Below are 12,577 nucleotides of genomic sequence, written 5' to 3'. Positions count from 1 at the left end.
ACGACCGACAAAAAAAAAAAAAAGCCGGAAGTGGCACTGTGGCTCAAGTGTTAGAGCGCTAGCCTTGAGCTGAAGAGCTGAGGGACAGCGCCCAGGCCCAGAGTTTAAGCCCCACAACTGGACCCAAAAAAAATTTTTTTTTTAAAAAACAACCAACAAGGTTCCAGGCTTGGAGAGGCTCATGGAAAAGAGACTTGTGAGTCTGGAACAGTTCTGGGAAGCCTCCAGGTTCTGGAACAAATGGCTTTGGGATGTGTCTGGACTGGACTGTGTGGGGGCTGGGAACCAGGAAATGGAAGGGGCCTTGGCACAGGACCAGAACAGCCCCAGAGACAAAGATTTGGAGGCACAAGTTCTGCCCCGTTTGAGAGAACCAAGGAAGCAGTGTATGGCCAGTGGGTATCTGGCACTGGGAGCTGGCACACTGTGCTGCCTGCATCTGAGGTCCTGAGCCAATCCTTCAGGCCTCCACATCTGTCTGCCATTTGCTTCCAGCTTTGGTTTCCTTGGGAGAGATCGGGCCACATTTCTGCAGCGCTGTTGATCACTTCCTCTAGGCAGATGAGCTTCCTGCAGGTACTGATCCTGGTGATGGGAGAGGATGGGAAAGCTGATCTGGAGATCAGAGTCCTGGACCCTCAGCCCAGCCCTCATCAAGGAGATGTGGCCTGACCCAAGGCTTGGCAAAGCAGCTTCCAAGGAGAGGCACTCACACATGGTAAAAAGCAGGAACTGTTTTTTAGGCCTGCTGTTCTCTAGGCTGATTTTCAAGGCCAGCAGAACTTGGGCCTAAGGCTCCTGGAGCAGAGCTGACTTACTGTGTCCTGGGCAGATAGGCAGACACTTCCTTCCTACTAAGTGTGAGTGAGCATGTACACACATGTGCATATGGATGGCTTGTGTACATGAATATATGTGAGTATATATGATATATACACGGTCTATGTGTATATGTGGCATGTGTGTATGTGGACTAAATTTTCAGGAAACACCAAGTTCAGATCTTCATACCTTACATCAAAATCAATTCCAGATGGGTTTAAATGTTAAATGGAGGAGGAAGAGGGGAAAGAAGGGGAGAGAGGAAGGCAAAAAGAGGAGGCAGAGAAAAGAAAAAGAAATGGAGATCTAGAAGGAACAACAATCCTTAACCTGAAAGCAGAGTGCGTGTGGTATATGATAGGGGGTACATGGTGTGGTGTAGGTGTGTTATGTAGGTGTGTTTGGTTTTGCATATGTGGTGTGTGGTGTCTGTCCTAGGAAAGAGATTCTCCCTAGACCTGTGCAGCCAGTAGGACATTTAGCAATTCTAGAAATGTAACTACACCTTCTGAGGCTATTGAAACCCAGGCCAAAGGTTCCATGACCTGCCTGAGGTCATATCACTGAAGAGAGGAAGCGGTCTAGAAATCTGAAATGGCCTCAGAGCCCCCACTGTCACCCTCCCAATCCAGGCCCCTCTTGCCGGGTCATTCTCTCCTGACAGCAAGCCAGTCTAACACTGGTCCCCATTCTGGCCAGGGCTCATGCTTTGTACCTGGCACATGTCATGGCAGCTCGTGGACATTTTAGTCCCCATATCACAGAAGACAAATCAGAAGCCAACATTTAGTATGTTTATGGAGTGATGGTTAGCATTTTCCAGCATTTCTATAGCTAGACCGTGTGTGTGTGTGTGTGTGTGTGTGTGTGTGTGTGTGTGTGCTGTCACTTAAACTCAGGGTTAGGCCCTATTTGCTTTGTTTTGTTTTGCCCAAAGCTGGCACTTTTTGTGCCCTCTTAAATGAACTACTCCCTACCCAGTTCTCACATACCGACACTTCACTCCAAACTGCTTTTCTGAATGTGAATAAATGTCAGGAATGGGCTCAGGAGAGTGCTTGTTTAGTTTGTAGGGGACTAGGTTCTGTCCCCAGTGCCACACACACAATAAGAAATCCACAGCCTTTTGACTGGGTGGGTAAGGGCAGGCGCCTAGCCAAAAACAGGCTCAAGCATTTAGACTGTGACCAAAGGTGTTAGCTATTTCAAACCAATGAGGAAATCCTCTGCTAAACAAAAATGAATGAATTACAGGGTAGTGAGTCATCTCTACCATCAGGTTCCATGGACAGGAAGCATCCACACACAAACCCATTCTGCATGCAACAAATAGCAACTTTTGTCATGATTCTCTGCACAATACAGTGTGGCAGCGCCTTACTCAGCATTTCCATTGTACCGGGTATTATAAATCCTCTAAAGATGAGTTGAAGTATTGGGGCGGGGGTGGGGGGTATGACTAGCTTCTCTGCAAGCACTAAAAAAGTTTTCTAGACAGGATTTGAGCTTTCTTTTGATTCTGGGAGCCACCCAGATTCTGGAACCAATCTCTCTAGGATACTGAGGGAAGATCCCATTTGGGAAATGACAACTATTCAGGAAACACTGAGTTCAGATCTTCATACCTTACATCAAAATCAATTCCAGGTGTATTTAAATGTTAAATGGAGGAAGAAGAGGGGAAAGAAGGGGAGAAAGGAAGGCAAAAAGAGGAGGCATAGAAAGGAAAAAGAAATAATGGAGCTCTAGAAGGAAAGTGGAGGATTGTCTAATACCCATATGAGAACAGTCCTTAACCTGAAAGCAGAGAAGCCACACATCAGTGGCTCACACCTAGCTACTTAGGAGGCTGAGATCTGAGGATAGACGTTTAAGATAGTTGTTGTTTTTGTCAGTCATGGGGTTCGAACTCTGGGCCTGGGCACTGTCCCTCAGCAATTCAGCTCAAGGCAAGTGCTCTACCACTACTCAAGTCTCAGCCTCCTGAGTAGCTAGGATTACAGGCGTGAGCCACGGGTGCCTGGCTGGAAGTTTGAATTTTTTTTTTTGAAGTTTGAATTTTGAAGTCAGCCTGGGTAGATAAATCCAAGACACCTTTATCTTCAATTAAGCAACAAGAAAATACATAAAGCCCTGGCTCTTATTGTAGAGCACTGGCCTTTAGCAAAAAAAGCGAAGGATGGTGCTCAAGCTCTGAGTTCAAGCCTTCAGACCAACACACACGTACACACGTGCACCAAAAAGCAAAAAAATCAAAACTGGAAGTGTGGTTCAAGTGGTAGAGTGCCAACCTTGAGGAATTCCTGAGTTCAAGCCCTATTATCAGCACACAGGCAGAAAGAAATGTATTTGTGACCCATATGAGGTATTTTAAGGGCTTCTATAAATCAGTAAGAGAAAACTAGAAGCTAGAAAAGCAGCAAGAAGATATTAAGCAGCTCATAGATGAAGGATAGATATGATTTCTTTTCCTTTTCTTTCTTTCCTTCTTTCTTTCTTTATTTTATCTATTTTTTATTTGTTGATGTTATGGGGCTTGAACTTGGGGCCTGGGTGCTGTCCATGAGTGTTTTTACTCAAGGCTAGTACTCTACCACTTTTTTTTGTTGTTGTTCCGGTCGTGGGGCCTGAACTCTGGGCCTGGGCGCTGTCCTTCAGCTCTTCAGCTCAAGGCTAGCACTCTACCACTTGAGCCACAGCGCCACTTCCAGCTTTTTTCTTTTTGCTTATGTGGTGCTGAGGAATCGAACCCAGGGCCTCAGGCATGCAAGGCAAGCTCTCTACCACTGAGCCACCTTCCCAGCCCCAGCACTCTACCACTTTGAGCCACAGTATCACTTCTGGTTTTCCGGTGGTTAATTGGAGATCAGAGTCTCACAGACTCTCCTGCCCAGGCTAGCTTTGAACTGCAATCCTCAGATCTCAGCCTCCTGAATAGCCAGGATTACAGATGTGAGCCATAGGCACCCAGCTATTTGCATCTATTTTTAAAGGCAGCACACATGGCCTTGAGGCTGCTGAAGCAGAAGGGTAAAACAAGCTTCCCATAGCCAAGGCTGCAGGGCTAGGGTGGGGAGCAGGGTTCTGGGATGCCTGCATTTGTCCTTTCACACCTTTGAGGGAATGGCAGGGAGGGACTGTCTCGTCCTTTGTCAGTGATTCACCCTGGCAGAATGTCTTAGTCCCTCTAGAAAGTGGAAATTTTGGGTTTCTCAGGCAGGACCCTGGGCTCCAGAGAGCTGCTGCTTTGAGTCATATAGCTAGCTAGCTGTAGGTTGAACGTTGGGGTGCTGTTTCTGGACTGGCTCTCTGAGCTAGCTCTTGGCCAGTGGGGGGCAGTACTGCCCCAAGATGCTAGCTTGGTCCACCCTACCAAGACCCCTTTCTTCTCTACCCCCAGAAGCATCCGGAAAGGGCCAAGCTCCAAGGTGCTGCAGAGAAGCGCCTGAGTCACCCTGATCTGGCCCCTGGACTAGCTGCTTCTCCTGGGGCTTGGCAGGCTCTGCAGGAAAATCTGGGTCAAATACGTGGCCTAGTTTTCTCGTTCACAGCACAGGCCAATGGCAGGCGGTAAGTGGTAAAGGGCACCTTGATTTACAAACTGGCTCCCTCATGTGACAAATACCAGAGGAATCCCTACTAAGTGCCGGGCAGGGGGCCAGGTACTGAGCAGGTGAAGGGACATGCTAACAGCCAGGTTCATGTGAACGCCCAGAGCCTGGGTTATGTGAGTCCAGTCATTTACAAACCTAGGACTGGGCTTGCCTGGGCAGGCTCCCAAGTCATTAGTCTCCCTGTCATGTCTCCAATTCAGCCGCCTAAATTGGAGCACTTCATTCTGGCGCTGGAGTTGTTGCTCAACTGCTGAGACAAATCTCAGTTCTTTAACACTCCATAGCAGCGTCAATAATCACATCAGAGGAAGGATGTTGGAGCAAAAAGACAAGACTTCATTCAGTGGCCAGTGAAGGGTAGGAACCAAGATCTCACATCAGTCCCGCCTGAACCCACACACACAGGTGAACATGGGGCAGGGTTGATCAGGGAAAATGAGGCAAGGGATACAGTAGCCAAGGATTTAGAGATATTTTATTAATGAATTGCTTGGTTAAAAGAACATAAGCATCAGGAGGCAAAGATCTGAGATCATAGATAGTTCAAAGCCAGCATAGGCAAGAAAGTCTGTGATACTCTGATCTCCAATGAACCAGCAAAAGACTGGAAATGGAGCTGTGGCTCAGGTGGTAGAGCACTAGCGTTGAGCAAAAAAAAAAGTTCAGGGATAGAGGCCTGGGCACTGAGTTTAAGCCCCTGACCAGCACATATGCACACATGTTTACTAGCGCTCTCTCTCTCTCTCTCTCTCTCTCTCTCTCACACACACACACACACACACACACACATACACGTGCACACGCACATAAACACTATGTTTTGTTTTAGAGAAAGGAGAGCTTTCATCTTAAGGCGAATTTGAGCCAAATCCCAATTTACCTTTTCTTTTCTTTACCTTTTCGTTTCTTTCTTTTCTTTGTTTTTCTTTTTCTTTCTTTCTTCCTCCCTCCCTTCCTTTCTTTCTTTCTTTCTTTCTTTCTTTCTTTCTTTCTTTCTTTCTTTCTTTCTTTCTTTCTTTCTTTCTTTCTTCTTTTCTTGTCCTGGGGCTTGAACTCAGGGCCTAGGCATTGTCCCTGAGCTTCTTTTTTTGCTCAAGGGTAAGACTCTACCACTTGAGCCACAGCACCATTTCCAGCCTTTTCTGTGTCTGTGGTGCTGAGGAATTGAATCCAGGGTTTCCTGCATGCTAGGCAAGCACTCTACCACCAAGCCACATTCCTAGCTCCCAATATACCTTTTCAATGTAAGTATGGTGATGTTAGATCAGTTATTGCACCTGTTATCAGATGTGTCTACACCCACCTACATCACCTCCAGGTGGTGTACTGTCTAACTTTCCTTTGCTTTATGTCTCTAATGAACTTGAGACAACACTAGCTTGGTACTCAAGAGCCAGAAAGATTCCTCCTCCCTTTTGAATGACAGTGATCACTGATGTGGTAAACAGTGCTCTGGTGACTCTACCAGACAGAGTTCATGGGTTCTGGTAACGAGTGAGGTAATATACTTTCTTAGAATGGGGAGGGCCATATGGATTTATAAATTGGAGAAGTATTTAGGACTTTTCCAGGAATGCACCACAGTCTCCAAGAATTCTGTTTATACAAGACACTATGTTGAAAATGAACTTTATAACTTTGGGGGGGGTAGGAAAGGGATGGTAGGGGAAAAACAAAGGAGGGGGTAACAATGCTCAATAGGAAATTTACTCATTACCTTACTCATGTAACTGTAACCCCTCTGTATAGTATTTTTACAATAAAAACATTATACACACACACACAAACACACACAGAATTAGGGGTATTTGGCCAGTCCTGGGGGATTGTCGTGGAAATTGTAAGCTGCCTTGGTGTAGGTAGGAAATTTACTCTGGAGATACATTACAACAGCTGCCTGGGGTACTTTGTCCACGCAACTTTCAAATAGGCAAAGGGTGGCTTCCTGAGTTGGCAGTACCTAGCCCTTGAGGGCTAAGGGCTCATGAACTAGACTAACAGACCCAGAGGCTTCTTAAACTTACAGCTTCAAACCCTAGAAGTTGGACCCTGGCAGCTGTAAAGTCAGAGGCTTGTTGCTGTGGCCCTGGCTCTAGGGGCCTTCCCTCATGGGCTTGTCACAGCATCTAGCATGGGCAGCAACGGACAATGGCCTGTGTTGTGGCTCTCAGGCTCCGGGTATTGAGAAGCCTTGGCTCTTAATAGCAGCTCCCTAGCTGTGGGTGTCAGGATCCTCTGCTCTCAGGCTTTGGCAGGTCTCCCAAACTCCTTCAGTGACTGGGGCCTGCTATTTCCACAGAATTCTATCTCTTCTTCCACATCTGGTCATTTTCATGCAAGGCTGCTGTGATGGCCACTGCGGCCACCACTTCCTGTTATCTGCTCAGCTCTCGCTTCCTTCCCAGGATAAGTACCGCATGCAAGTAAAGGAAAGCCAGAAGCCTTTGTTCAGGCCCAATATTGCACAGGAGGGTGTCACTGAGCTGGCTCAAAAAGTGAACTGATCAGCAGAAACCACAATTCTGGAAAGGCTGACCTGGCTAGACAAGACTTTCCTGATCATGTGCAGCTTTCATTTGTAGGGCTGAGCTCATGGGAAGTTGAAGTTCAATATCTTCTATGGTGTTTTTGTTTTTGTTTTCCTAACAAACCTGAAAAACACTTCTCTGGGAGTGGGGGACACTAACCAGCTGTCTGGCTTGGTTAGCATCATTCATTCACAGAACATTAAGGGGTGTCTGAAGAATAAAAGCTTCATAGAGAGCTAGGTGCTGGTGACTCATTCCTGTAATCCTAGCTACTCAGGAGGCTGAGATCTGAGGATTATTGTTCCATGCCAGTTAAGACAGGAAAGTTCAGGAGACTTTTATCTTCAAATGGAAGTGGCACTATGGCTCAAAGTGATAGAGCACTAGCTTTGGAAAACCTCAAGGAAAGTGCTCAGACCCCATGATCAAAATAACAACAACAACAAAAAACACCTTATGGAAGGCTTAGCTTTCATTCTCAGTAACTTTAACAGTGTTCATCAGTGCTTAGCTGTGCTTAACCCCGGCCCCAGTACTCCGGGAAGAGCCGGGTCTCTTCATTCAGTCTCAGTAATAAAACAGAACAACCAGCAGTCAGGACAGTGACCACGTTGGTTTGAACTGGCCTGGCCCTGCTGGGTCTAATATCTTGTTTTTCACAGAAACTCACTATCGTGAAGTAACCAGGCATTTTCAGGGCATGTGCTGACCATGCAGGGTGCTTGGTCAGGAAGGCAGGCAAGGGAAAATGGGAGAATGGTGAAAAGAAAAGAAGATTACCCAGTAATCGAACCCTGTGTCAGACCTGTGATGGGCTCTTTTCTCGTGGTCTTCACTCTGTCAGCACCTGCTGCCCCCCCCCCGCTCCCCATTCTGCTGTTTTGTGCCCAGGGTCAGTGTTCCTGGCCAGCCTGGAAAGGTCACCTGCCAGCTGTGCCTGCCCAAACCTACTCTGTCTCCGCTCAGCTTCTACCTCTGTTCTAAAAATGTCTAAGGCTCTATCCTCAAAGTCTCACTTTTTCTAACAAAGAGGCTATTTTTGTCATCTGGCCCAAAGGTGTTGATGAGGCAGGCTAGCTAGATTGAGGGGACAGGGAAATTATATCATTTCTAATGAATATCAAAGGTGTCTATCTTGGGCCTGGGAAGGTGGCTCAGTGGTAGAGTGCTTGTCTTGCATGCCTGAGGCCCTGGGTTTGATTCCTCAGCACCACATAAGCAGAAAAAACCGGAAGTGGTGCTGTGGCTCAAGTAGTAGAGTGCTTAGCCTTGAGCTGAAGAGCTGAGGGACAGCACCCAGGCTCAGAGTTCAGACCCCATGACTAACCAAAAAAAAAAAAAAGAACTTCTATCTTGAGTCTTTAGCTCCCATTGCCTACAAAGGGAAGGGGGGGGGAGGGGCGGGGGAGAGGGAGGGAAGGAGGGAAGGGGAACAACATAAAATGTTTCTCTTTCCCTATTTTGACCCTGTTATCCTAACATAAACCTTTGCGAAAACTTTTCCCCGATGAGGCTCTCCTTTCTGAGATACCTGAAATGATTTTCATGAATGGATCTCAGGAACCTGAGATTTTGCATGGAAGCTGAGAAAAGCTCTCATCTATCTTCCTGTGGCAATGTGCTAGGCCTCAGTGAAGCCCGGTGGGTGCAGCCTGCAGGCACCAGATGTGCACAGCTGGAGATGGCTGGAGAGACTAGGAAGGACCTGGTGGGAGGTGGGAGGTGGAAGAGAGGAATGGGTCCAGAAGAAACAGTCTTCTAAGCCATCTTTCCTGCCTCTTTTCTCCTCAGCTGCCCTTGTGAACTGGACGAGTATCAAAAGGATATTTTGGTGGTATGGAGTTGGATTGCCAGGGTTTCCTTGGGCTGCGTTCTGCTGGCTTTTCACTCTCCTTTCCTACACTTCTGAGAATCTGAAACAGCCTGCATTACAGATGAGCACACTGAGGCTCAGAAGAGCCAAGCATGTGCCAGGAAATATGGCCATCAGGACTCAGGCAGAGAGGTAGAATGGATCACATCTAGGGCCCCAGAGGATGCGGCCAGAACGGATGGGAAAGCAAGTGCTGTGTGTCTTTTCCATTAGAAGCCTCAATTTGTCTTCAGAATTTAAAAGTTTGGTTTTGCCAGGTGCTGGTGGTTCACGCCTGTAGTCCTAGTTACTCAGTTGAGATCTGGGGATCCCAGTTCAAAGCCAGCTGGGGCAGGAAAGTCTGTGAGACTCTTATCTCCAATTAACACTAGAAAACTGGAAGTGGTGTTGTAATTCAAAAAAAAGTTTGCTGCAAAATTTTTAAATAATCCGAGTTTAACTCACACAGCTAAGAGGTATAAATCCATACTGATATAATCACTTTGCAATTTGCTCTGTTCTTTCCCTATGGCTTTATCTTTATTTATTTATTTATTTTTTGTCAGTCATAGGGCTTGAACTCAGGGCCTGGGTTCTGTCCCTGAGCTCTTTTGCTCAAGGCACAGCACCATTACTGTTTCCAGCTTTCTGGTGGTTAATTGATGATAAGTATATCACAGACTTTCCTGCCTGGTCTGGCTTTGAACCACAACCCTCAGATCTCAGCTTCCTTGAGTAGCTAGGATTAAAGGTGTGAGCCAGTAACACCTGGCTTGTTGCTCAGTTGGAATACATTCTGCTTGGTTATCATTGTGGTTGTTTCCAGGAAGAGCTCATAAATGTCCTATCCACTTACCCCATCCTACCTTACAGTTCAATGCTTATTTTTGGCCTCTTTTACTTTTGATATTGAATGTGACCTTTTAGTTATAGGTAAATTTGCTGGTATCTCTCATTTATTAGTACCACTACAGATAATGTACAATCTTAGCCAGCACCACTGAAGAAAAAGATTTTTTTAAGGAGCTGGAGGTGTGGCTCAATGATATTTCACCAGCCTTGCAAGCATGAGACCTTGACCTCAAATCCTAGTACTGCCCAAAAAAGGTTTCTAAACCTTCATTATAAAACATATTCCAGTTTCAGAGATGATCACGTTAGTGAGATTAAAGTATAACTTTAATCAGTGAATATGACAAGAATGACTTGAGCTTTACCCTGCTATGGGCTCTAATATCCAGTCCTGTTAGCTTCTAGAACTTTGACCCAGTGCCAGCCATCCTGGCTGGTATTGTGGCCAGGTCAGCCCCAGTGAGACCAACCTTGTCCTCACAGCTGGAAGAAGGTACTCCATTGGCCAGTGATCCAACTTCTAGTTGAGTTTCAACCCCAGCTACAAAGCCAGCTGACTTGTCACACCTCCAAGGGACTGCTCTGCTACATCCTGCTACAGCTGGTTTGAGTTGGACTTGTCACAAGGGCAATTAAAATGATTTGTTTAAGAACAGTGTGGAGGAAAAGACTAACTTGCAGTGTAATTTTCCCAGGCAATGGGCAGAGAACAGGGCACAATAGTCATTTTGTCTGTGTGTTTTCCAATGATCAAATTATATTTAGAGTCACTCCTGTTAGTTTTTTTAATGAATCAGTGAGAAGTAGGCTGTGCTGGGCAAGAATTAGCCTAACAGCATGGCTGGCCTCAGGGCATTGGCAAAGACTGGCAGGGACTCATTTAGGAGTCTGAGGTTGATCAAGTATTTCCTTTGTAATCTCCAGTGCCCTATGGCCAAGATAGAGAGAAACCAGGGCCCCGAAGAGCCTCCTCTCTGCCTGGAGATTATCATCTTATACCTGTTCACCTACGGGAGTTGAGCTCTCTGTAATTGCCCCAACTACGAAGTGGCTTGTGCTACATCACCATTCCTCTGAAAACCACCAAGGACAGTGGGGAGCATATGGTCAACACTCCACAAATGGAATGACAAATGTCAAGTGCCTAATGCTGTACAGATATGAAGTAAAACCTAAACACTGGGCTTGGAAGAGACATTATGACATTTTTCTACCAAAGCTCCTAATGTTACAAGCCATTAAGCAGCCAAGCCAGCAATCGCCCAGGTCTTTCCTGGGAGTGCAGCCTCAGCTGACACCTCTGCAATGTCCTCTAGGCAGCACTTCCTGACTTGGATCCCAGCCACCTTACTATATGCACACCCACCTGCCTGATGAGAAGTCAGACAGCCAAGCCTAGGCTTGCCTGAGCCCTGTGACTTGGCCTAGGGGAACTGTGCTCTCTCTCTCTCTCCACCCAGTACAAACTGGGAAAGACTCAGCTCAGTGATACCCGCTCACCTGCAGGCCAGGGGCTGATGACCCAAATCCCAGCAAGAGCCCCGTGAGAGAGGCTGTGGATCCCCTCCAGTCTAAGGAATTTGCCTTCTCCAAAAGGCATCAAACTGAAGAATGATTAACTAGCAACAGGACAAGGAAGGGCATGGAAAAGAAGTGTGGTGGAATTTGAGGTGGGGGGAAGAAACCACTTAAGTAATGGGGTCATAAATACAAAATTGGGCATCTCATGAAATAGAGCGAAACAAGTAAAAACTGGTTTGGTGTCATGTAATAGGGAGTGGGGAACAGCCTTTAATTGGAAGGAGGGGTACTGCCTGACACCCTCAAACCCAGAAAGCCCACAGGGATGTTTCATCTCTTCTGAGCTCCACTAACATAATCCAAGAGAAAATTGAAAGCTTTGATTCTTACCAAAGGTTAGGAATTTCAGAGGTGGAGAGGCGAGTGGTATAATAAATGCAAATGGTATCTCTGAGCTCTACTTTAGCAGAGCTTACAGCCAACTTCACTCATTTTAGGGAGGCATTGCTGCTGGTCCTATAGTGTCAGTCTTAAGTATTGTAAACTAGATAGTTTATGAACAAGATTTCTGTTCTGGAGGTTGGAAGTCTGAGATCAGCTGGGTTCTGGTGAGAGCACTCTTCTGCCACTCACCAGTCTGCCACCTTCTTACTGCATCCTTGAAGTGTGCAGAGCTCTCTGGGTAGTCCTTTTATGAAAGTGTTAATCCCACTGAGGCCCCACGTTCAAGAACCTGGTCACCTTTTAGAAGCCCCATCCCCTAAGTCCATACATACAGGATTACACTGGCAGCAAATGGCGACCAACACTCAAGTCTACAACATAGTAGCTTTTTTCTGGCTTTGTCAACAGCTGCTGAGATTATACTTGAGTCACAAACTTTACTAGGATTTCAAAAGGCCAGAACTTAAGTGAAAAAGACTTGATAAATAAAATGCTCTTATAGGGCTAGGATTTAGCTCAGTGGAAGAACACTTCCGAGTTCAGTCCTCAGCTCTGAAAAGGAAAATAAAATGCTTTCACAAATCTTCATTGTGATGGAATACAGATGTTAGGTTCAACATCTGCATTCTGTTTAACATCTGCATTCTGGCTTATGAGCTAGTGTTTTAACTTCATGCTTTGTATCTTATCTATCCTTGTGCTGACAGTCCTGAGTTGTCTCAACCAAGAAGCTGCCTAGCTGGCTGACAGTGGCTCAGACCTATAATCCTAGCTACTCAGGAGGCAGAGATGTGAAGATTGTGGTTCAAAGCCAACCTGGCTGTGAGACTCTTACCTTCAATTAACCACCAGAAAACTAGAAGTGCTGCTGTGGCTCAAAGTGGTAGAATGACAGCCTTGAACAGAAGAGCTGGGGACAAAGCTGGCTAGTTCACCTTTTAGGA

This window comes from Dipodomys ordii, unplaced genomic scaffold (assembly GCF_000151885.1).
Source record: "Dipodomys ordii isolate 6190 unplaced genomic scaffold, Dord_2.0 Scaffold31, whole genome shotgun sequence".
Lineage (NCBI taxonomy): Eukaryota > Metazoa > Chordata > Mammalia > Rodentia > Heteromyidae > Dipodomys > Dipodomys ordii.
The sequence above is the reverse complement of the archived record's forward strand: the minus strand, read 5'-3'. Positions refer to the sequence as shown.